Raw genomic sequence first — 26,701 nt, 5'->3', positions numbered from 1 at the left:
AAGGTTCTGAGCATCAATGATTAGAGAGTAAAGAAAAGAAACAAATGAGCTTAATGAAGTCCTCTAATTCAAATGCTTGTGGTGCTTATGTATCAAGTGGTAATACTTGAAAACAAAGCATTTAGAAGTCGTAGCTTTGTTATCAACTCATGGGGCAAAGCACCCAAAAGGAGAAGCTAATAAGAAAATCAAAAGCTTGTTTCAAGGAAAAAAATATAAGAAAAAAATTTCATAAATTGAGCTAGATAGAAGCATCAATCATTTACATTTCTTTTGTGATTGTAGCATGCTTAGAAAACTAGCTTACCATGAACATTGAGTTGCTATTCTTCTTACCTTGGATTGTCAATCTCTATTGTATGATTCTTTTCTTGCTTGGGGACAAGCAAGCTTTAAGTTTGGTGTTGTGATGACAGGTCATCTTAGCCTAGTTTCACTAGCCTTTTTCCTTTGTTTTCAATAGGTTTTATGCACTTTCTTGAGCCATAAGTAAGCCATTTGGGTAGAATTTCATGTTTTCCTTAGATTCAATCAACCATGGATAAATTGATGTATTTTCATGAGTTTTTGTACCATAATCACTTGAATTTCAAGAAGAAGAAGAACTCTCATGATTATAGCACAGCTTTGGGATTGGATCCTCTCCAGTGGAAAAAAAATTGGATGGTATCCAGTGGAAGATCTCACCCTTCATTGCATTCTCTCTCTTATTTATTTCTGGTCCCACTTGTAGAATTAAAGGTAGGAGATTACACTTTATTCTCTCCAGTGACAAAAAAAATGGAGAGGATCCATTTCCCACAGCTTTGATGCAATTGTTGATTGATGATAGGTGAAAAGAGGTTTGGAAGAAGGTTGAAGAAAAAGGGAATGGCAAAAAGCAAAGGAACTCACGTTTGAGCTCAAGTTTGCCTCAAACTTGGACTCAAACGTGAGGAAGAGCACAATTTCACCCTGGATGCATGCCAAGTTTGCGCCAACATTTGCCTCAAACTCGAGGTGAAACGTTGCTCCTCACAGCCTGAAGGGGTATACTTCCAACAAAAATAACTTGAGCTACAGAGCTCCAAATCAAGTGATTCAAAAAGCAATGGAAAGTAGGAATCGAGAGCTTTCCAAGCATATATGGCACTGCATGGTGGACACTAAAATTGAGGGAGAAAACTGCCCCGAAATGTGCATAAACGAACATGGTGTCAACCTGCAGTGAGGCCAACTGACCTCTGCACCTTCGATGGAGTATAACTCGAGCTATGAAGCTCCAAACTATGCGCTCCCAATGGCATTGGAAAGTAGACATTCAGGGCTTTCCAACAATATATAATAGTATGGGGTGGACAATGCGTTTGAGCCTCCAGAATCTGGCGTTTTCGACCACGTTTGAGGCAAACGTCGCCTCAAACGTTGCACACCAAAGCCAACGACCCTGTCCTCTTCAAAGGAGCATACCTTGAGTTGTAGATGTCCAATTGAGGTGATTTCAGTTGGGTTAGAAAGCTGACATTCAGAGCTTTCTAACCATATATAATAGTTTATAGTGGGCATGAAATTGGCAATGTTGATAAGCGGACAAAGTTGCATCCCAAGACTTGATGTGCAACAAGTGTCAACGTTTGCATCCAAGTTGGGCCTCAAACTTGGACTCAAACGCCAATGACAGCAAAATGGCCGTTCTGCATAAATCCTTCACGAAGATGTTTGAGTCAACGTTTGCCTCAAACGTTGACTCAAATGTGAAGCACTAACAGTCCAAATTGCAAACGGATTTCTTCCCAAGTCCAAGAGCAACCATCTGGATCCCTCTTCAACCCAATTCCACTCCAAAGCAAACAAAGCCCACATGACTCAAAGGCAAACAGAGAAGTTAGATTAGGAATTTCATTTTTGTAAATATTATTTTCATTTTTCATTTTCATTTTATAAAAGCCTATATAAAGGCATTAGTTTCATTTCACTGAGGAGGTTGGCTCTAATAGAGAGCATAAAAGGCTGGCTCCAATAGGGAGTTTTGCACTCTTTAGTTTTCATTTTGCTCTCTCTTTTAATTCTCATTTCTGTTTTGAATCTTGGGTGAAGAATTGAAGAACTTCTGTTTCAATCTTACCTTGAGATCTTTTGTTTGCTTTCTACATAATTCTAGAATTTAAATTTCAATTCTGTTTACTGCTTCCAACTCTCTTTTCTTCTGCAATTTACTTTTTCATTTTCAATTTGCAATTGTTCTTGTTGGATCAAGGAAGGATTTGAGATCTAGACTTGTTTTCTAGTCTCTTCCAACCTTTGAGATCTTCAACCTTCTTTTAAATTGCTACAAATTAAGCATCAGTCTTTTTGTTTTCATCTTTCAAGCATTTTTACCTTTCTGTTTGAAATCTATTGCCATTTAATTCATCTTTAGTTCATCTGTTTGTTGCAATTTAATTCTCCTTGTTTAAATTCTACAATCCTAGCTCCCAATCCCTTTTATAATTCAATCAATTTACATTTCTTACACTTTAAGATTCAGTCATTTACATTTATTGTCATTTAAGCTTCTGCAATTTACTTTTCTTTTTCTTTAAGTTTCTGCACATTTACTTCCTGCAACTTTAAATTTCCTGTCATTTAAAATTCTGTTGGTCATTTTACACCTCAAATCATCAATGTTAGCATGACTAAACTAATCACCCACTAAAGTTGCTTGATCCATCAATCCCTGTGGGATCGACCTCACTCTAAGTGAGTTTTACTACTTGATGCGACCCCGTACACTTGCCGGTTAGATTTGTATGTTTGGAATTCGTTTTCCAAATTTTACACATCAAACAACAAATTCAAAAGACATATGCACTGTTCAAGCATTCATTCAGAAAACAAAAAGTATTGTCACCATATCAAAATAATTAAACTAGTTTCAAGGATGAATTCGAAATCATGTACTTCTTGTTCTTTTGTGATTAAAAGCATTTTTCATTTAAGAGAGGTGATGGATTCATAGGACATTCATAGCTTTAAGACATAGACACTTAAACACTAATGATCATATAGTAAAGACACAAACATAAATAAAACATAAGGCTCAAGAACCGAAAAACAGGAAAATAAGAACAAGGAGATTAAGGAATGGGTCCACCTTAGTGAGGGTGGCGTCTTCCTCTTCTTGAAGAACCAATGGTGCTCTTGAGCTCCTCTATGTCTCTTCCTTGTCTTTGTTGCTCCTCCCTCATAACTCTTTGATCTTCTCTAATCTCATGGAGAATGATGGAGTGCTCTTGGTGTTCCATCCTTAGTTGTCCCATGTTGGAACTTAATTCTCCTAGGGAGGTGTTAATTTGCTCCCAATAGTTTTATGGAGGGAAGTGCATCCCTTGAGGCATCTCAGAGATTTCATGGTGAGGAATTTCCTCATGCTCTTGTTGAGGTCCATGATCTCTTGTTTGCTCCATCCTTTTCTTAGTGATGGGCTTGTCCTCATCAATGAGGATATCTCCCTCTATGTCATTTCCAGCCGAATTACAGAGGTGGCAAATAAGGTGAGGAAAGGCTAACCTTGCCAAAGTGGAGGACTTGTCAGCCACCTTGTAGAATTCTTGAGGTATAATCTCATGAACTTCCACTTCCTCCCCAATCATGATACTATGTATCATGATGGCCCGGTCTACAGTAACTTTAGACTGGTTACTAGTAGGAATAATTGAGCATTGGATGAACTCCAACCATCCTCTAGCTACAGGCTTAAGGTCCGGTCTTCTCAATTGAACCGGCTTGCCTCTTGAGTCAACTTTCCATTGAGCTCCTTCCACACATATGTCCATGAGGACTTGGTCCAACCTTTGATCAAAGTTGACCCTTCTAGTGTAGGAGCGTGCGTTTTCTTGCATCATTGGCAAGTTGAACACCAACCTTACATTTTCCGGACTGAAATCTAAGTATTTCCCCCGAACCATTGTAAGCCAGTTCTTTGAGTTTGGGTTTATACTTTGATCATGGTTCCTAGTGATCCATGCGTTTGCATAGAACTCTTGAACCATTAAGATTCTGACTTGTTGAATAGGATTAGAGAGAACTTCCCATCCTATTCTTCTAATCTCTTATCGGATCTCCGGATACTCGCTCTTTTTGAGATTAAAAGGGACCTCAGGGATCACCTTCTTCTTGGCCACAACTTCATAGAAGTGATCTTGATGGACCTTTGAGATGAATCTCTCCATCTCCCATGACTCAGAGGTGGAAGCAATTGCCTTCTCTTTCCTCTTTCTTGAGGTTTCTCTGGCCTTAGGTGCCATTGATGGTTATGGAAAAACAAAAAGCAATGCTTTTACCACACCAAACTTAAAAGGTTTGCTCGTCCTCGAGCAAAAGAATAAAAAAAGTAGTAGTAGAAGAAGAAAATCGAGGAGATAGAGTGAGAGAGTATATTTGGCCAAGGGGAAGAAGTAGTGGTTGTGATGTGTAAAAATGGAGTAGTGTTAAGGGGTTTATATAGGGGTAGGGGAAGGTTAGGTTTCGGCCATTAGGGTTGGGTTTGGGAGGGAAAGGAATTTGAATTTCGAGGTAGGTGGGGTTTATGGGGAAGAGGTAATAAGGTGATTGGTGAAGGGTATTTGGGGAAGAGGTAATAAGGTGATTGGTGAAGGGTATTTGGGGAAGAGTGTTATGAGAAGGTGTGAAGAGGAGAGAAGAAGAGGTATGGTAGGTGGGGATCATGTGGGGTCCACAGATCCTGAGGGGTCAAGGACTTAGCATCCCTGATCCAAGTAGGCGTGCAAAACGCCCTTAGAATGCATGTCTGGCGTTAAACGCCAGCTTGCTGCTTGTTTTTGGCATTTAATGCCAGCTTTTCTCCCATTCTTGGCGTTAAACGCCAATTCCATGCTCTGTTCTGGCGTTAAACGCCAGTCTGGTGCTTGTTTCTGGCGTTTAATGCCAGCTTGATGCTTCTTTCTGGCGTTAAACGCCAGTTTGAAGCTTCTTACTGGCGTTTAAACGCCAGTAAGCTCTTCCTCCAGGGTGAGCTATTTTTAATGCTGTTTTACATTCTGTTTTTTATTTTTCAGTAGTTTTTGTGACTTCACATGATCATCAACCTAAAGAAAACATAAAATAGCAATGGAAAATAAATAGATATAATTAAATAACATTGGGTTGCCTCCCAACAAGCTCTTCTTTAATATCAATAGCTTGACAGTGAGCTCTCATGGAGCCTCACAGAAAATCAGAGCAATGTTGGGGCCTCTTAACACCAAACTTAGAGTTTGGTTGTGGCTTCCCAACAACAAACTTAGAGTTTGAATGTGGGGGTTTTGTTTGACTCTGTATTGAAAGAAGCTTTTCATGCTTCCTCTCCATGGTTATAGAAGGAGAACCTTGAGTCTTAAATACAAGGTAGCCCTTATTCAACTGAAGGACCAACTCTCCTCTGTCAACATCAATCACAGCTTTTGCTGTGGCTAGGAAGGGTCTGCCAAGGATGATGGATTCATCCTCATCCTTCCCAGTGTCTAAGATTATGAAATCAGCAGGGATGTAAAGGCCTTCAACCTTTACTAACACGTCCTCTACTAGTCCATAAGCCTGTTTCATTGATTTGTCTGCCATCTCTAATAAGATTCTTGCAGCTTGTACCTCAAAGATTTCCAGTTTCTCCATTATAGAGAGTGGCATGAGGTTTATCCCTGACCCAAGATCACACAGAGCTTTCTCAAAGGTCATGGTGCCTATGGTACAAGGTATAAAAAACTTTCCGGGATTCGGTTTCTTCTGAGGCAATGTCTGCCTCATTAGTGCACTCAGTTCATTGGTGAGCAAGGGGGGTTCATCCTCCCAAGTCTCATTACCAAATAAACTGGCATTCAATTTTATGATTGCTCCTAGATACTTAGCAACTTGCTCTACAATGCTGTCTTCATCCTCTTTAGAGGAAGAGTATTCATCAGAGCTCATGAATGGCAGAAGAAGGTCTAATGGAATCTCTAGGGTCTCTGTATGAGCCTCAGATTCCTTTGGTTCCTCAAAAGGGAACTCCTTTCTGTCCAGAGGACGTCCCAAGAGGTCTTCCTCATTGGGATTCACGTCCTCCTCCTCCTCTGGGCATTCGGCCACACCAAGTAAGGTTATGGCCTTGAACTCTCTCTTAGGATTTTCTTTTGTATTGCTTGGGAGAGTACTGGGAGGAGTTTCAGTAATCTTCTTACTCAATTGACCCACCTGTGCCTCCAAATTTCTAATGGAGGACCTTGTTTCATTCATGAAACTTAGTGTGGTCTTGGATAGATCAGAGACTATAGTTGCCAGGCCAGAATGGCTCTGTTCAGAATTCTCTGTCTGTTGCTGAGAAGATGATGGAAAAGGCTTGCTATTGCTAAACCTATTTCTTCCACCATTATTATTGAAGCCTTGTTGAGGCTTCTATTGATCCTTTCATGAGAGATTATGATGATTTCTCCATGAAGGATTATAGGTGTTTCCATAGGGTTCTCCCATGTAATTCACCTCTGCTATTACAGGGTTCTCAGGATCATAAGCTTCTTCTTCAGAAGATGCCTCTTTAGTACTGTTGGATGCAACTTGCAATCCATTCAGACTCTGAGAAATCATATTGACTTGCTGAGTCAATATTTTGTTCTGAGCCAATATGGCATTCAGAGTATCAATTTCAAGAACTCCCTTCTTCTGAGGCATCCCATTGTTCACAGGATTCCTCTCAGAGGTGTACATGAACTGGTTATTTGCAACCATTTCAACGAGTTCCTGAGCTTCTGCAGGGGTTTTCACGTGAAGAGATCCTCCTGCAGAATGGTCCAATGACATTTTTGACAACTCAGATAGACCATCATAGAATATACTTATGATGCTCCATTCTGAAAGCATGTTAGTAGGACACCTTTTAATCAGTTGCTTATATCTTTCCCAAGCTTCATAGAGGGATTCTCCTTCCTTCTGTCTGAAGGTTTAGATTTCCACTCTAAGCTTGCTCATCTTTTGAGGTGGAAAGAATTTGGCCAGGAAAGCACTGACCAGCTTATCCCAAGAGTTCAGGCTATCCTTAGGTTGTGAATCCAACCATGTTCTAGCTCTGTCTCTTACAGCAAAAGGGAAAAGCATAAGCCTGTAGACCTCGGGATCAACTCCATTGGTCTTGACAGTGTCACAGATTTGCAGGAATTTAGCTAAAAACTGATGAGGATCTTCCATTGGAAGTCCATGAAACTTGCAATTCTGTTGCATTAGAGAAACCAATTGAGGTTTAAGCTCAAAATTGTTTGCTCCAATTACAGGAAGTGAGATGCTTCTTCCATAGAAGTTAGAAGAAGGTGCAATAAAGTCACCAAGCATCTTCCTTGCATCTCCACCATTGTTATTATGTTCGGCCATGTCTCCTTCTTTTTCAAAAATTTCTGTCAGGTCCTCTCCAGAGGGTTGTGCTTTAGCTTCTCTTAGTTTCCTCTTCAGAGTCCTTTCAGGTTCAGGATCAGCTTCAACAAAAATGTTCTTATCCTTGTTCCTGCTCATATGAAAAAGAAGAGAACAGAAAAGAAAATATGGAATCCTCTATGTCACAGTATAGAGATTCCTTTTTGTGAGTAGAAGAAGAGAAGAATAGAAGAAGGAGAAGATAAGAATTCGAACACAGAGGAGAAGAATGGGTTCGAATTTTTGAATGGAAGAGGGGTGTTAGTAGATAATTAAATAAATAGAAAGAGATGAGAGGGGGAAGAATTCAAAAATTAAATAAAAAAAATTTTGTTTTATTTTGACTATTAGTTATAATTCGAAATTTAAAAAGAAAAATTAAATTAAATTAAATTAGAATTTAAAACAAATAGTTAATTAAAAAAGAATTTTGAAAAAGTGGGGAAGAGTTTTCGAAAATTAGAGAGGGAAAATTAGTTAGGTGGTTTTGAAAAAGATATGATTGAAATAGAAAACTTTTAAAATAAAAATTCAAGTACTTAATTGAAAAAGATTTGAAAATCAAATTTGAAAAGATAAGAAGTTAGAAAAGATTTTGAAATTAAGTTTTGAAAAAGACATGATTGTAATTGAAAAGGAGATTAAAAAGATTTGATTTTGAAAATTAAAGTTGATTACTTGACTAACAAGAAACTAAAAGATATGATTCTAAAATTTAAAGATGGAACCTTTCTTAATAGGCAAGTAACAAACTTTAAAATTTTTGAATCAATCACATTAATTGTTAGTAAAGATTTTGAAATTATAAAATGAAATAAAAAAAAAGATTTTGAAAATCATTTTAAAAATTTTTCGAAAATATGAAAAAAAATGAGAAAGATTTGATTTTTGAAAAGGTTTGAAAAAGATAGAATTTTTAAATTGAAAATTTGACTTGACTAATAAGAAACAACTAGATTTTAAAAATTTTGAAAAAATCAACTCAAATATTCGAATTTTATGAGAAGAATAAGGGAAAGATATTTTTTTTATTTTTGAATTTTTAATGAGGAACGAGGAAAACACCAATTTGGAACAAAACATAAAAATTATGAATCAAAATAACTAATGCTTGCAAGAACACTTTGAATGTCAAGATGAACACCAAGAACACTTTGAAGATTAAGATGAATATCAAGACTTATTTTTGAAAATTTTTAAGAAAAGAAAAACATGCAAGACACCAAACTTAGAAATTTTCAATAATTAGACACTAACAAATTGAAAATGCATATGAAAAAACAAGAAAAGACACAAAACAAGAAAATGCAAAAATCAAACAAAGAAGATCATCAAGAACAACTTGAAGATCATGAAGGACATTATGCATGAATTTTTCAAAAATTTTTAAGAAAAATAAAAGAATGCAATTGACACCAAACTTAAAAATTGACACTAGACTCAAACAAGAAACATCAAATTTTTGGTTTTTTATGATTTTATTATAATTTTTTTGTATTTTTTTTTCGAAAATTAATTTGAAAAAGAAAAATAAGGATTTCAAAATTTCTAATGAGAATTCCAGGAATCATGCAATGTTAGTCTAAAGCTCCGGTCCAGGAATTAAACATGGCTTACTAGCCAGCCAAGCTTTCAGTGAAAGCTCCGGTCCAAAACACTAGACATGGCCAATGGCCAGCCAAGCTTTAAGATACAAATCAGGAATACAACAGATGAATTGATGAGAATCAAAAAAGCTCTTGTGATGATGAGTTGAAACCTCGGTCCAAAAGATTAGACATGGCTTCACAGCCAGCCAGACTTCAACAGATCATCATGAAACTCTAGAATTCATTCTTAAAAATTCTAAAGCCATAGGATAATTTATTATCTTTGAAATTTTTTTTTGAAAATAAAAATAATAAAAAACAAAAAGCTTAAAATTAAAATAAAATTACCTAATCTGAGCAACAAGATGAACCGTCAGTTGTCCAAACTCGAACAATCCCCGGCAACGGCGCCAAAAACTTGGTGCACGAAATCGTGATTGTTCATTCCTTGGTAACGGCGCCAAAAACTTAATACGCACGTTCATAATCTTAGTTCTTTTTCACAACTTCGCACAACTAACCAGCAAGTGCACTGGGTCGTCCAAGTAATAAACCTTACGTGAGTAAGGGTCGATCCCACGGAGATTGTCGGCATGAAACAAGCTATGGTCATCTTGCAAATCTCAGTCAGGCGGATTCAAATGGTCATGTTGAATTGATAGTTAAAATATAATTTAAAATATAAAATAGGATAGAGATACTTATGCAATTCATTGGTGAGAGTTTCAGATAAGCGTATGGAGATGCTTTTGTTCCTTCTGAACCTCTGCTTTCCTACTGCTTTCATCCAATCACTCATACTCCTTTTCATGGCAAGCTGTATGTTGGGCATCACCGTTGTCAATGGCTACATCCCGTCCTCTCAGTGAAAATGGTCCAAATGCGCTGTCACCGCATGGCTAATCATCTGTCGGTTCTCGATCATGCTAGAATAGGATCCAGTGATCCTTTTGCATCTGTCATTACGCCCAGCACTCGCAAGTTTGAAGCTCGTCACAGCCATCCCTTCCCAGATCCTAGTCGGAATACCACAGACAAGGTTTAGACTTTTCGGATCTCAAGAATGGCCGCCAATAATTCTAGCCTATACCATGAAGACTCTGATCTTAAATCAGGAGGCTAAGAGATATGCATTCAAGCTTGCTTTCATGTAGAACGGAAGTGTTTGTCAGGCACGCGTTCATAAGTGAGAATGGTGATGAGCGTCACATAATCATCACATTCATCATGTTCTTGTGTGCGAATGAATATCTTAGAGAAGAAATAGGCTTGAGTTGAATAGAAAAATAATAGTACTTTTCATTAATTCAAGAGGAACAGCAGAGCTCCACACCTTAATCTATGGTGTGTAGAAACTCTACCGTTGAAAATACATAAGTGATAATGGTCCAGTCATGGCCGAATGGCCAGCCTCCCCAAATGGAATATGAATTTGAAAATAGGGAAAAAGACTGATCCCTGATCAAGGATGATCAAAAGATGTAAAATAAATCACTAAAAGTAGTTTTTATACTAAACTAGTGGCTAGGGTTACATAAGATAAGTAAATGATGTAGAATTCCACTTCCGGGCCCACTTGGTGTGTGCTTGGGCTGAACATTGAGCTTTCATGTGTAGAGACTCTTTTTGGAGTTAAACGCCAATTTGTAACTTGTTTCTGGCGTTTAACGCCAGAATAGGGCAGAAAGCTGGCGTTAAACGCCAGTTTACGTCATCTAAACTCGGGCAAAGTATGGACTATTATATATTTCTGGAAAACCCTACATGTCTACTTTCCAACGCAATTGAGAGTGTGCCAATTGGGTTTCTGTAGGTCCAAAAAATCCACTTCGAGTGCAGGGAGGTCAGAATCCAACAGCATCTGCAGTCCTTCTTCAGCCTCTGAATCAGATTTTTGCTCATGTCCCTCAATTTCAGCCAGAAATTACCTGAAATCACAGAAAAGCACACAAACTCCTAGTAAAGTCTAGAAATGTGATTTTTATTTAAAAACTAATAAAATTATATTAAAAACTAACTAAATCAAACTAAAAACTATGTAAAAACAATGCCAAAAAGCGTATAAATTATCCGCTCATCACTAGCCTAACCTCTATATAGCTCCTAGCTCTCGGGTGTACTAAGACAAGTTAGAGACTAACTAACAGGTAATGTTAGACTAGAGTGTCATCAAAAGAATGCCCCTACGACTGTCAAACTATATCTACACGTGGCCGTTCGGAAGATCGTCGTGAGGCTCGCCCATCTCCTCATCCTGTTCTATCTCTATCTCAGGATCCTCCTCCTCCTCCTCGTCCGGAGCTACAGCTATACCCTCAGACTCACCAGAAGCACTGCTATCACTATGTACAAAACCATTCGCGAGCACAGGTCTGTTCGCATATATCAGAGCTACCCTGTCGTCCGGTAGTGCCGGCTTATCAAGCTATGGAAAATCGGGGATCAGCTCAAGGGAAAAGTCCCACTCTGGTGGAATCACAGGTACGTAATCACCAGCTAACTCAGGCTCATCAGGTATGATAGGCTCAGGTTCTATCATATTCAAAAGTTGAGCTGGTATAGGGTGTCTGGGACCATCGGGAAAAGGATGTCCAGGTGCGTCAGGATGTAACCAGGATAAGGGAAAGTCGTAAGGAGCATCGAGGTCAAAATGCGGGCTAGACAGAGGATGTTGAAAAGCTCGATTAGGTAATGCATATCGTCTAATACGAGGCTCCAATCCCATAATGAAGTAATTGTGATGTACCGGATCCTCATAGACGTAAGGGTCCTCGAACTCATAGAATATCACGCCCGTCTCAATTTGAAGGGAAGGAAGGGAGAGAAGGGGGTAAGAACTGGGGAGTCCTTAGTAGGGTCGGAGTTATTAGTTATATTCATTTATTCAGTTTCAGTTAACAGACGCATAACAAAATTCCGTGAAGTAGCAAACAGAAGTTAAAGATAAACAGAGAAATGAGGGAAAACAGAAAGCAGAACACAAATAGAAGAATACAAGAATGTAAAACACAGAAATAGCATACAAGCAGACAAATATAAAGAAATAGATCAAACACAGAAAGGAATGCAACAAAGAATGATGCGCAAACAAGAATGATGCATGTCTAGCCCTAGTACAGGCCATGAGCTCATGTGTCGGTTAGCACCTGCATTCCCGACATTTATCCGGTCACAAGTTCACGATTTCCCGGATACGATTTTCCGTTCAAATAAATGCACATATAATCATTAGCAGCTCTATTGAGACAACCTCTACTTTCTACTCGCAGGAAATATACTCTTGGGAACGGAAAATTGCTGTAGGTATTCTAGTTTCCCTACAGAAGCTCTTGGGTTGCTTTAAGCAACAGATAAATAAACAAACATCTCTTGGGTTGCCTTAAGCAACAAAAAAACATCTCTTGGGTTGCCTCAAGCAATAAATAAAACATCTCTTGGGTTGCCTCAAGCAACAAATAACTTTTTAAAAAGTCCTCTGCTCTTAGTTTCTTTACTCTGCTCTGATTTCTCTGTTTAACATGTGTATTTAAAGCTTATGTAAATTTTGGTATGAATAGTTGGCCTGTCCCAAGTATAGGTTCATTAAGTCTATACTGAAACAGTTTAAATCTTCATATAATACCTAACCCTAGTTACAACTCAAGGTCTAACTATGTTGCCCTAGTTCGTTTGCTATTCTCTGTCTGTTTTTCTATCGTTAAAACTTTACAGACTTTTCTTTGGTTTTTATCTTTTCTTTATCTTTTTATCTTTCTTTTATCTTTTCCTCACTAATATGTTCTTACCACTCCCTAAGTATTTTATGAAGGTAATTATGAGATTCTACGCTTAAAGTTGTCTTTCTAAAGCTTTTACAGAAAACTGCCTTTTCCGCTTTATTTTATTATTTTTATTAAGATATTATTTTTAATTAAATATTATTATTTAATATTTTATTATTATTTATTATTTTATCATTAAATTTTTGAAAATTATCCCACTTTAACCTTTAATCTTTAAAATTTACTTTTTACCACCCGTAACTTTTAATATTTCTACTTTAACCATCCTAACTTTCAGAAATTACCAAATAACCCCCAAACACCAAAAATTTTACTTCCTTGACCTTTTTAAGATCTAAAGCCTATTCTTCATTATTCTTCATCACACTCAAAGTGTTCTTCGTAAATTCTTCAGATTCTTTCTCTGTTTTTACCTGTTTTTCAGTCTTTTCAACAACTGATTTTTACCATAATTCATAATAAATTCCCAGCCACTAAAACCCTATCTTTTCCACATGATTTTAACACAAATTGAACCTCAATTTAAGCCTAGGTTTTTTTTTTCCAGCAGCTCCAAGAACATGAACTCAAAGCTTGAATTTCATCAAATTTCATCAAAATTTCACCAAATTTTCACCAAGAATCAATCATCTATGCAACCAATTTTTAGCACATCCAAATCATACAATATTCACACAACTCAAACACAAATAATCAAGATTAATTTCGTCAAATCCTACCTGGTTTTGCTGCTCCTAATTCGGTTATACTTTCAGGTTGTCCTTAAGCACTTTTTCCTCCTAAATCACATCAAGAACAACTTTAAATCCAAAAACCCTCAACTAACCGAATCTAACTCAGCATATTAGGAAGGGATTTCTCACCTTAGACTTGCTGGAAATTAATGTTTCTTGGCCCTCAAGTCAAGTTTAGCATGATTCCCAAGGAAGAACATCAAGAAAACACATGTTTAAGCATGTTTCCTTGAAACCGAAGCAAAAGGGAGATGGTGCAGCCAAATCAACTTGATTCCAGCCTTAATAAGTCATATGATTAGGTAGAGAAAGAAGAGAGGATCATTTTGGTCAGATTGGAATTTTTATTTGAGTTTTAGCTCAGTAGAAATCAAACTTTGAAGATTTGGAACTAAGAACTTTTCTCTCTTGGAAATTTCGGCCACAAGGAGCAAATGAATCAGCCTTGGGGGTTTTGGGGGTGTAGGGTGAGTTGTGATTGGTTGGCTTGGAGGTGGGTTAAAATAATATTAAAATATCTGAGGTGTATAACTACTAAAATTAGATGTATCAGAACACTTGTAAAAACATCTCTAAAAATTATTTTCTGAGCTACTAGCATAAATGACACTAGTAACATATTTATTATAAGAATAAAACATGTATAGTGAGGCCTTAGCATTGCTAAAGTCATTAGGGAGTGCTAGTGCTAAGCTGCACCAGCAAACTGTGAACCCGGTAAAACCGATTTTCTGTTTTTAACTAAAATCATCTAGGTAACCTTATAATATCATTCAAGAATATTCTAATACTAATATAATGATAATATTATCCTATTATCTCTCTTCTCTCATGAATAGAGTCTGGTTCGTCAAACTGAGACTATTTACAAAAAACAAAATCAAAACCCCTAACCGATACGGTTCAAAAACTAGGTTCATCGTGACTGCGTTATCGAGCTTGCCTCAGAAAAGGTTCTAGCTTAAAGAAGACGTAATGACAATGAGGATCGAGATACTTGATGATATATCAGGGGTTCTCCCCTTACTAATCTTCCGGAGAAATCCATACTTTTAGAAAATATCTTGCGTACTCGAAAACCGGGGTTGTTACATTCTACCCTCCTAAAAGAAAATTTTTCCCTCAAAATTTCAGTTACCTGAGAATAGACATGGGTAATCAGCCTTCATCCTATCTTCCAGTTCCCAAATGTGCTCTTCTTCTCCTCTTGGTCCCCATGCTACTTTGACTAAGCGAATAGTCTTACCTCTTAGCTGCTTATCACTTCTTTCTACGATCTGAATTGGTGATGCTTGATATGTTAAATCGTTTCGTAACTATACTGTCTCTGGTTGTAAAATGTGACTCTCGTCGGGAATATATTTCTTAAGTTGCAGGACATGAAAAACATCATGAAGATTTGATGGGTTTGGAGGAAGGGCTACTTGATAAGCTACTGGACCGACTCTTTTAAGTATTTGGAAAGGTCCTATATATTGAGGGTTAAGCTTTTTAGTCTTAAGGGCTCTACCTATTCTAGTAGTCGGGGTTACCTTTAGAAAGACATGGTCTCCCTCACTAAACTCTAAGGGTCTACGTCTATTATCGGCATAGCTCTTTTGACGGCTTTGTGCTGTCTGGATCTTCTGACGAATCCCCTTTATCTTCTCAATAGTTTCTTGCACTAAGTCTGGACCCAAGATACTAGCTTCTCCGTCATCATTCCAACACAATGGTGTCTGACATCTTCTTCCGTAGAGATCCTTATAAGGTGCCATCCTGATACTTTGTTGGTAACTGTTGTTGTAGACGAACCCGATTAATGACAAGTACTTATCCCAACTTCCTTGGTTATCCATCACATAAGATCTTAGCATGTCCTCTAATGTCTGGATTGTCTGCTCTTATTGTCTGTCTGTCTGAGGATGGTATGCTGTACTCATATGTAGCTCTGTTCCCAATGCTTTCTTAAAAGCTCCCCAGAATCTGGAAGTAAACCTCAGATCTCGATTTGAAACAACTGACGAAGGTATCCCATGCAATCGTACGATTTCTTGAATATATATCCGTGCCCGCCTTTCTAATGTATAATAAACTTGAATCGAAAGGAAATGCGCCGATTTTATCAATCTGTCCACAATTACCCAGATGGCATCATGTCCTGTTGATGTTCTTGACAATCCCGTGACAAAATCCATAGTAATCTGCTCCCATTTCCATTGCGGTATTTCCAAAGGTTTCAGGGTTCCTGACGGCTTCTGATGTTCCACCTTCACCTTTTGGCAGGTTAAACATTTTGAGACATAATCAGCTACTTCTTTCTTTAAGCCCGGCCACCAGAACATTTGTTTCAAATCTTGATACATCTTTGTCACTCCAGGATACATAGAGAATCTACTTTGATGGGCTTCTGCAAGAATCCTTTGTCGCAAATCCCCAGAGCTAGGCACACAAATTCTATTCTTGTATCTCTAGAGACTGCTATGATCTTGTCTTACAGCTTTCGGTTTCTCTGCTTTCATCCGTCTCAGCATCGTCATCATTTCTGAGTCTTGTGCTTGTGCTTGCTGAATACTAATCTTAAAATCTGGTGTTATATGCAACCGCGCCAAACGAACTCCACTTGGTGTCTCAGTCATACCTAGCTTAAGGTTCTCAAACTCCGCAAGTAGCTTTTCTTCTTTTAATATCATCCAATAGATATTCGAATTCTTTCTACTTAATGCATCCGCCACAACGTTCGCTTTCCCTGGGTGATAACTTAACTTAAAATCATAGTCCTTTAAAAATTCCATCCACCTTCACTGTCGCATGTTAAGATCCTTCTGGTCAAAGATATACTTTAAAATTTTGAGCGCCATACAGATAGTGCCCTAGATTTTCAGAGCAAACACCACTATAGCCAACTCCAAGTCATGCGTCAGATAATTTCGTTCATGAGGTCTTAACTGCCGGGAAGCATAAGCCACCATATTTTTATCTTGCATTAGCACACACCCAAGTCCCTTGTGAGAGGCATCACGGTATACTTCAAAAGGTTTCTGTGGGTCTGGTAGCACTAATACAGGTGCGGTTGTTAGCTTTTCCTCAAGCATCTTGAAACTTCTATCACACTCCGCTGTCCAGATAAACGGAACTTCCTTTCATGTAAGGTAAGTCAAAGGTAAGGCTATCTGTGAAAATCCTTTGATGAACCTCTGGTAATATCCAGCAAGTCCGAGAAAACTCTGAACTTCTGTAACGGTCTAGGTGGTTCCCATTGCACTACTACTTCAATTTTTGAAAGATCCACTGCAATTCCTCCCTGTGGTATAACATGTCCCAAAAATGCCACCTTCTCTGTCCAGAATTCGTACTTTGATAGTTTAGCATATAACTTCCGAGTCCTCAGTATCTGTAATACAGTTCTTAGATGCTCTTCATGCTCTCTTTCTGTCTTCGAATAGATGAGAATATCGTCTATGAAAACTACTACGATAAAACTTGATGAGTCGAATTCACTCCCCATATAAAAATGATGAATCTGTTCTTTTGGCAAGCGCACTAAAATTATCGTCAAGTAATAACCCATAGTGGAGTGGGATCGTATCCATAGAGATTGGTAGATTTGAGCAATTTTAATCAATTGGTGAATTAGTCAAGCTAAACAGAATGGATTGTGATTACAGAAGTGTAAATGTGCAGAAATATAAATGACATCAAAAGTAAAGGAAAGCAGTAAATGGCAATAAAGTAAAGTGCATAAACATAAATGATTCAAAGTAAATGGGAATGGGGATTTGCAGAATATAAAGAAAGCTATAAAGAAAGTGGAAGATAAGAATAGGGGGATTCATTGAGATCAGGAGATATTGTCTCTTTGGATTAAATCCAGCTTATATCCTCTTCAATCATGCAACTCATTGACCTCTTGGCAATCATAATTGATTGAGTCCCAATCCCTTGGTGACTCAATCTCTCAGATGTTGATCAATAGCCAATTCCTTGGTCTAATTGCTCATGAAGAGAGATATGCTTGGTCCCTGATTATACCACACATCATCATAGGTCCGAGTAAAGGGAGGATTATATGTCACCATATCCAAACACCAAAACCCAGATCCTACTCAAGTGTGAGAAGGGATTTCTAGCTTGGTTTCATATTTTCTTTTCCAAAGTTCCCACGAAACCCATTTTGCATTCAACCCCTTTTCCAAGGTGATTGAATACTAACATTAAAATGAAATTCCTTCTAGAAAATTAAAGAGAAGATGAAGAGAAGAAGAAATTCACTATCATTAATCCATCAAGTACAACAGAGCTCCCTCTCTCAATGAGATGGAATATAGCTACTCATAGCTCAAGGAAAAGTAAGAGATGAAAAAGTGAATCTAACTATCTTCAACTAATAGCTCAACTGCTTAACCCCTTTCTCAGTACTTTCAGGGGTTATTTATACTACTCTTAGAACTAGAAATAAAGAAAATACAAAAGTGAAAAAAATTACAATTTAGAGGGAAAAGAGGCTCAATAAACGTGATCCCCCAGCTGGCGTGTGGCTGGCGCTTCAGTGGCCTGCCACGCCTCACTTTGATTCTGGCTTGGCGTCCCACGCCCAACTCTTCAAGTGGCACGCCCTCCTTCATTAGCATCCCTGGCGTGCCATGCCTTCAAGCCCAAGTGGCACGCCCAGGGTCTTTTAATCACTTGTGTAGCCTGGCGTGCCATGCCTTCGAGTCCAAGTGGCACGCCCAGGCCTTTTTAAACCCTTGGATAGCCTGGCGTGCCATGCCCAGGCCTTCTCCCTCTTCTTCTTGCTTCTGGAAAATTGAACTACCGTGGCACGCCCAGGGTCTGGCGTGCCACGCCCATTTGTGTTCTTGGCTTCTTCGCTGGCGTGCCACGCCCAGCATTCAAGTGGCATGCCCAGGTCTTCTCTGGGTTGATTGGTGATGATGGCGTGCCATGCCTGAGACTCAAGTGGCACGCTTGGGTGGAGAATGGTAGCTGGCGTGCCACGCCTTCGATACCAAGTGGCATGCCCATATGGTTGGCCTCCTATCTCCCTCTCTGGAAAATTGTACTAGTGTGCCACGCCCAGGGGTTGGCGTGCCACACCCATCATTTTGCCTTGGTTCCAATAGCTGGCGTGCCACACCTAGCATTCAAATGGCACGCCCAGGTGATAATCTTGAGCTGGCGTGCCACGCCTTCGATACCAAGTGGCACGCCAGCCTTTGTTTTAGCCTTCTTGTACATTGGCGTGCCACGCCCAAATACTCAAGTGGCACGCCCAAGTAAGGGTGGAAGCTTGGCGTGCCACGCCTTCAATCTCAAGTGGCACTCCCAGGCCTTTTTAGCTTTCATCATCTTCTTTGGAATCTTGTACTAGCATGCCACGCCATGCTGCTCAAGTGGCACGCCCATTCATTTGTAGCCTTCTTAAGCTTGGTGTGCCACGCTTGGCTCCTCAAGTGGCACGTCCAAGTGACTTTTGAAGCTAGCATGCCACATCTTCGATATCAAGTGGCACGCCCATGGCTCAAGTGGTGGGTTAGGCGTGCCACCCCTAACCTGGCGTGCCATGCCCCTTTAGTGGCCTTCATTGTTGCTCTCTGGAAATTTGTACTGGCGTGCCACACCCAGCTTCTAGCATGCCACACCAATGCATTTTTGTGGTGTTTGCTCCAAGTGGCACGCCTAGCTTGTTTTGTTGTTTTCTTCCTCTTTTTGATGTCTTTTTTTCACCTGAAATGCAGCACAAAATCATTCCAAAGCAATGTACAATGTACTATAATGTTCATCAAATAATGCATGAATTGCAATGATCAATTGAGATTTTGCTCTTTTATGGTCCTTTTTATGCAACAAAAAGTGTAGATGATGCAAGTCATCAGAACTGATCAAGGTATGGACGGAAAATACGATTCATGTAATCCATGAAAAATGCAGGAGCATTAGTTAGTCCAAACGACATAACCGTATACTCATAGTGACCATATCGAGTTCTGAATGCAGTCTTCGGTATACCTGACTCTTTCACTCGAATCTGGTGACAGTCCGATTGCAAATCAATCTTTGAAAACACAGTTGCACCTTTCAACTGATCCATCAAATCATCAATCCGTGGAAGTGGATACTTATTCTTGATAGTGACTTTATTTAGCTGTCGATAATCCATGCAAAGCCTCATTCCACCATCCTTCTTCTTTACCAGTAATACTGGAGCTCCCCAAGATGATGCAATGGGACGAATAATTTTTTTCCAAGTAGCTCATCCAACTACTTTTCCAACTCTGCAAGTTCCACTGGTAATATCCGGTACGGTACTATGGAAATTGGTCCGGTTCTAGGCACTAGTTCAATGCTGAATTCTACCTCTCGCTGAGGAGGAAACTCAGGTATGTCGTCCGGAAAAATATCAGGAAATTCTTTCACCACTTGGATCCATTCTAGGCTTAATTCACTGTCATTCCAGCTAGCCGCTAACAGAACGTACCCCTCACAATCACTCCCGTCTAAGATAACTCTTACAGAATTCAGATATAAGGTATGGGACAGAAATCGTTTAATATCTAAATAATCAGATGGAATAACAGTAGTTCTTTCAAAGCAATTAAGGAAAACATGATACTTAGATAACCAATCTAATCCTAAAATAACTTCTAAACCACATAGAGGCAAACAGATTAGATCATGTGTAAAAGTCCTGTTCCTAATAGCAAATGGTACTTGTAGGCACACTAAACTAGTCAAAGCATTTTGGGATGCAGGTGTATGGACAATCAGATCAAAGTTCAACTGAGAGAAATCAAGTCCCAACTTACGAGCAACAGTTAAAGAAGTAAAAGAATGCGATGCACCCGAATCATACAGTACAGTTAGAAACTGATTCTTGACATAACACTGACCTTGGATCAGGGCGTCTGATTGCATAGCATCATCAGCAGTCATAGCAAACACTCGACCTTATTGTTGGGTTCGTACTGGATTCTGAGCAAATTTTCTTGGGTGGATCCTAGCTGTGTGTCCAGATTCCTCACAAATAAAACAAGTGTTCATTCCTTACAGCATCCAAATCTCACATAGCCATAGCCATGGAGATCATAACAGCTATGAGGATAGCTGTGCCTCGCATTGATTCGTTATTCAGAGCTCGATTAAACTATGCCTATTCGCAGTCATTAAGGTCCTATCCGCACCAAACAATCAACATTAAGGTGATCAGTCTTAATATCTCAAGTTAGGCACAAACATTCCCAAAATGGGCACTCATAGACATTCATGCCAAATGTATCTTGAAGATACCCTAACAGCATGAGACACACAAGCAAAGTATGCAATAAAGCATAGGCAGTCCACTCCCCAAGCTCTACTAGGAACGAACTGCTCTGATACCAAATTGTAACGACCCAACTTCTAGTATGCCATGGTCATACAAGAAGCCAAGTGTTACCAACTTGTTCTTACTAGTTATTAACTATTACTTAATATATGAGCCTGTTCCTTGTTAGAACGTTGCCAATTTTACGAGTAACTTTTTTTTTATTCAACATATTATGTTGCGGTGAAGAGGTAAAATAAACAAGCATACATTGAGAGAAATAAAAAGGAAGTATATTGAAGCATAGAAACACAGCTGATAATATACATCATGTACACTATAACAAAACATGTAGCCTTTACACAAGATCAAGTCAGTTTACATCCTCGTCAACCTACGTAGCTAATATATACACGACACTCCCAGGGCCTAGCCCATACAAAAAGCCTCTAAACTAGCGCCCAGGCTAGCCTAACCTCTATATAGCACCTAGCTCTCGGGTGTACTAACACAAGTGAGAGACTAACTAACAGCTAATGTCAGACTAGAGTGTCATCAAAAGAATGTCCCTACGGCTGTCAAACTATATCTACACGTAGCCGTTCGTAAGATCGTCGTGAGGCTTGCCCATCTCCTCATCCTGCTCTATCTCTGTCTCAGGATCCTTCTCCTCCTCCTCGTCCGCAGCTACAGCTATACCCTCAGACTCACCAGAAGTACTGCTATCACTATGTACAAAACTATTCGCAAGCACAGGTCTATTCGCATATATCAGAGCTACCCTATCATCCGGTAGTGCCGGCTTATCAAGCTGTGAAAAATCGGGGATCGGCTCAGGAGGAAAGTCCCACTCTGGTGGAATCATAGGTACGTAATCACCATCTAACTCAGGCTCATCAGGTATGATAGGCTCAGGTTCTATCATATTCAAAGGTTGAGCTGGTATAGGGTGTCCGGGACCATTGGAAAAAGGATGTCCAGGTGCGTCAGGATGTAACCAGGATAAGGGAAAGTCGTAAAGAGCATCGGGGTCAAAATGCGAGCTAGACAGAGGATGTTGAAAAGCTCGATTAGGTAACGCATATCGTCTAATACGAGGCTCCAATCCCATAATGAAGAAACCATGATGTACCGGATCCTCGTAGACGTAAAGGTCCTCGAACTCATAGAATATCACGCCCGTTTCCATCTGAAGAGGAGGAAGGGAGAGAAGGGGGTAAGAACTGAGGAGTCCTTAGTAAGGTCGGGGTTATTAGTTACATTCATTTATTCAGTTTCAGTTAACAGACGCATAACAAAATTTCGTGAAGTAGCAAATAGAAGTTAAAGATAAACAGAGAAAAGAGGGAAAACAGAAAGCAAAACACAAACAGAAGAATACAAGAATGTGAAACACAAAATAGCATACAAGCAGACAAATATAAAGAAATAGATCAAACACAGAAAGGAATGCAACATAGAATGATGCGCAAACAAGAATGATGCATGTCTAGCCCTAGTACAGGCCATGAGCTCATGTGTCGGTTAACACCTGCATTCCCGACATTTATCCGGTAACGAGTTCACGATTTCCCGGATACGATTTTCCGTTCAAATAAATGCGCATATAATCATTAGCAGCTCTATTGAGATAGCCTCTGCTTTCTACTCGCAGGAAATATACTCTTGGGAACGGAAAATTGCTGTAGATATCCTAGTTTCCCTACAGAAGCTCTTAGGTTGCTTTAAGCAATAGATAAATAAACAAACATCTCTTGGGTTGCCTTAAGCAACAAACAAACATCTCTTGGGTTGCCTCAAGCAACAAATAAAACATCTCTTGGGTTGCCTCAAGCAACAAATAACTTTTTAATAAGTCCTCTACTCTTTGTTCCTTTACTCTGTTCTGATTTCTCTGTTTAACATGTGTATTTAAAGCTTATGTAAATTTCAGTATGAATAGTTGGCCTGTCCCAAGTATAGGTTCATTAAGTCTATACTGAAACAGTTTAACTCTTCATATAATACCTAACCCTAGTCGCAACTCAAGGTCTAACTATGTTGCCCTAGTTCGTTTGCTATTCTCTGTCTGTTTTTCTGTCGTTAAAACTTTACAGACTTTTCTTTGGTTTTTATCTTTTCTTTATATTTTTATCTTTCTTTTATCTTTTCCTCACTAATATGTTCTTACCACTCCCTAAGTGTTTCATGAAGGTAATTATGAGATTCTACGCTTAAAGTTGTCTTTCTAAAGCTTTTACAGAAAACTGCCTTTTTCGCAATATTTTATTATTTTTATTAAAATATTATTTTTAATTAAATATTATTATTTAATATTTTATTATTATTTAAAATTATTATTATTATTTATTACTTTAAAATTTACTTTTTACCACCCGTAACTTAATATTTCTACTTTAACCATCCTAACTTTCAGAAATTACCAAATAACCCCCCAAACACCAAAAATTTTACTTCCTTTCCCTTTTTAAGATCTAAAGCCTGTTCTTCATTGTTCTTCATCACACTCAAAGTGTTCTTCATAAATTCTTCAAATTCTTTCTCTGTTTTTACCCGTTTTTCAGTCTTTTCAGCAACCGATTTTTATCATAATTCATAATAAATTCCCAGCCACTAAAATCCTATATTTTTCACATGATTTTAACACAAATTGAACTTCAATTTAAGCCTATGGTTTTGTTTTTCCAGTAGCTTCAAGAACATGAACTCAAAGCTTGAATTTCATCAAATTTCATCAAAATTTCACCAAATTTTCACCAAGAATTAATCATATATGCAACCAATTTTTAGCACAGCCAAATCATAAAACATTCACACAACTCAAACACAAATAATCAAGATTAATTTTGTCAAACCCTACCTGGTTTTGCTGCTCCTAATTCGGTTATACTTTCAGGTGGTCCTTAAGCAATTTTTCCTCCTAAATCACATCAAGAACAACTTTAAATCCAAAAACCCTCAACTAACTGAATCTAACTCAGCATGTTAGGAAGGAATTTCTCACCTTAGAATTGCTGGAAATTAACGTTTTTTGGCCCTCAAGTCAAGTTTAGCATGATTACTAAGGAAGAACATCAAGAAAACACATGTTTAAGCATGTTTCCTTGAAACCGAAGCAAAAGGAAGATGGTGCAGCCAACTCACCTTGATTCCAGCCTTGATAAGTCATATGATTAGGTAGAGAAAGAAGAGAGGATCATTTTGCTCAGACTAGAATTTTGATTTGAGTTTTAGTTCAGCAGAAATCAAGCTTTGAAGATTTGGAACTAAGAACTTTTCTCTCCTTTTCTCTCTTGGAAATTTTGGCCACAAGGTGCAAATGAACCAGCCTTGGGGGTTTTGGGGGTGTAGGGTAAGTTGTGATTGGTTGGCTTGGAGGTGGGTTAAAATAATATTAAAATATCTCAGGTGTATAACTACTAAAACTAGATGTATCGGAACACTTGTAAAAACATCTCTAAAAATTATTTTCTGAGCTACTAGCATAAATGAAACTAGTAACATATTTATTATAAGAATAAAACATGTATAATGAGGCCTTAGCATTGCTAAAGTCATTAGGGAGTGCTGGTGCTAAGCTGCACCAGTAAACTATGAACCCGGTTAAACCGATTTTCTGTTTTTTAACTAAAAACAACCAAGTAACCTTATAATATCATTCAAGAAGCTTATAATACTAATATAATGATAATATTATCCTATTATCTCTCTTCTCTGATGAATAGAGTCCGGTTCATCAAACTGAGACTATTTACGAAAAACGGAATCAAAACCCCTAACAGATACAGTTCAAAAACTAGGTTCTTCGTGACTGCGTTATTGAGCTGGCCTCAGAAAAGGTTCTAGCTTAAAGAAGACGTAATGACAATGAGGATCGGGATACTTGATGATATATCAGGGGTTCTCCCCTTACTAATCTTTGGAGAATCTGTACTTTCAGAAAAAGATATCGCATACTCAAAAACCGGGGTTGTTACAGCATATAGGTTGGTGTGCGTACGCACAAGCACAGGATGCAAAATTTTGATGTTGTGTGCATGCGCACAAGGGTGTGCGGACGCACATGCCCTATTTTTTCCAAAAATTTGTCTTCAAATTCCAAGGCACCAAGCCTTAGTTCAACCAAAATTCAACCCCAAAACATGCAAAAACCCATAAATTCATGATCCAAACCAAAATTAACATGTCTAAACTCAAAATTAAACTAATTCTAAGCTAACTAAAAGAAGAAAAATGCAATAAAGTCAAATTATAAACAAAAAGAGAAGTTAAGAATAATGTTACCATGGTGGGATGTCTCCCACCTAACACTTTGGTTTATTGTCCTTAAGTTGGACTTATGGAGAGCTCTAATCAAGGAGTTTCCAAGCTTTGATTGTAATACCAAGCTTGATGGGGTCTCCAACAAGGTATGAGCTCCCAAAATCAACCTTCTACACAAACAAAACCATGAAAACAAACAGAAAGCAAGATATTCACATATTAACATATTCACAATAGCCAAAAATAAGCAAGCAACATATGCACAATCAACAACAAAAAAATAAGCTATTTACAATATTCACATATGCACAATAGCCAACAATAAGCACATATTGCAACTCCCCGGCAACGGCGCCAAAAATTTGATAGATGAAATTTATTGTTGATCTAAATTTTCACAAAATAGAATCTTTTCATTGTAAGTATAGTCTGAATCAACAATTAACCCCCAATCAAATTTTGTAAATAGCAAGGAATGAAACAAGGATGAAATTAAATGAAAGCAATTAAAGCAAAAAAAGGGAATTCAAATACTAAAAAGGACTCTTAGCAAGAATTGGGGAATTAAGGCTTCCTATCTTAGTTATAGACCACAAACATGGTAATTGTGTAGAATTAATCCCAATTAGTCAATCCTAACATCGAGAATTAGTCAAAAGGGCATAATTGGTCCCAATCCACAAGTCCAAGCAACACTATTAATGGAAGGCTTAGAGTTAGTGAAAACCAAATCAACTAACAATCCTCACACAATATTGAATGGATATCCACCACTCAAGTTCACCCAATTACTCAATTTCCCAACCAAGAGTGTGAAAAACTATGCAAAAACTAAGCCAAGTATTTTATCAAATACTTGGTGTGCATGAAAATAAAATCAAATTGAATTGCAATGAAGTTAAATTCTAAAGCTACCAAAAGCAAGAAAGTAATAACAACAATTAAAGGAAGCGGTAATTAACATGAAAACATAAATTACATTAATTGAAATTAAAATTAACAAGAGTATCCATAAACATAAAAGTGACAAAATTGAGAAATTAACAAGATAAACTAAAGAAATTAAGACAATAGAATGAAGAAAGGTAGAAGAAACTAGATGAAAATAAGAATTAAAAAGAGAAATTACAAAGAAATTAAACTAAGAAACCCTAATTCTAGAGAGAAGGGGGAGCTTCTCTCTCTAGAAAATAACCTACATGATGCTAAACTAACCCTAATTGCTCCCCCTTTCACATGAATGATGGCCTCTTTGATATAGCATCAATCAGCTTCAGAAAGTCCCAAAACTGGGCTCTGGAGGCCCAGAAATTGCCCCCAGCGATTTGCATTAATAAAGTCACGTGTTGGGACTTGTGCATACGCACACTTGCTGATCTTTCACTTGTGCGTGCGAACAGACTGTTGTGCATCCGACACATGCTGTTGTGCTTCTTGTGCGTATGCATAGGATGTTGTGCGCACGCACACTCCAATGTGCACTTCTCCTTTGTTTTCTTCATGTTTTCTCCCTCTTGCATGCTCTTCTTCCATCTTTACCAAGTCATTCCTACGTTCTACATCTGAAATCACTCACAAACAATATCAAGGTATTGAATGGAATGTAAATAGAATAAAATTGACTAAATTAAGCACAAAATAGCATATTTTCACAATTAA

The 26,701-nt window shown here is 38.2% G+C and overlaps 1 non-coding gene across 1 annotated transcript; it reads left to right on the top strand.

The window, feature by feature from the left end:
* Positions 1-6,843: 6,843 nt before the first annotated feature.
* On the top strand, positions 6,844-6,951 carry LOC148564529 (small nucleolar RNA R71). Its single transcript, XR_015884054.1, has one exon. It is a non-coding gene; the product is annotated as a small nucleolar RNA R71 (small nucleolar RNA).
* The last annotated feature ends 19,750 nt before the right edge of the window (positions 6,952-26,701 follow it).

Source organism: Arachis ipaensis, chromosome B5, assembly GCF_059453495.1.
Source record: "Arachis ipaensis isolate K30076 ecotype BB chromosome B5, ASM5945349v1, whole genome shotgun sequence".
NCBI lineage: Eukaryota > Viridiplantae > Streptophyta > Magnoliopsida > Fabales > Fabaceae > Arachis > Arachis ipaensis.
Note: the sequence above shows the minus strand (reverse complement) of the source record. Positions and strands in the feature narration are given on the sequence as shown.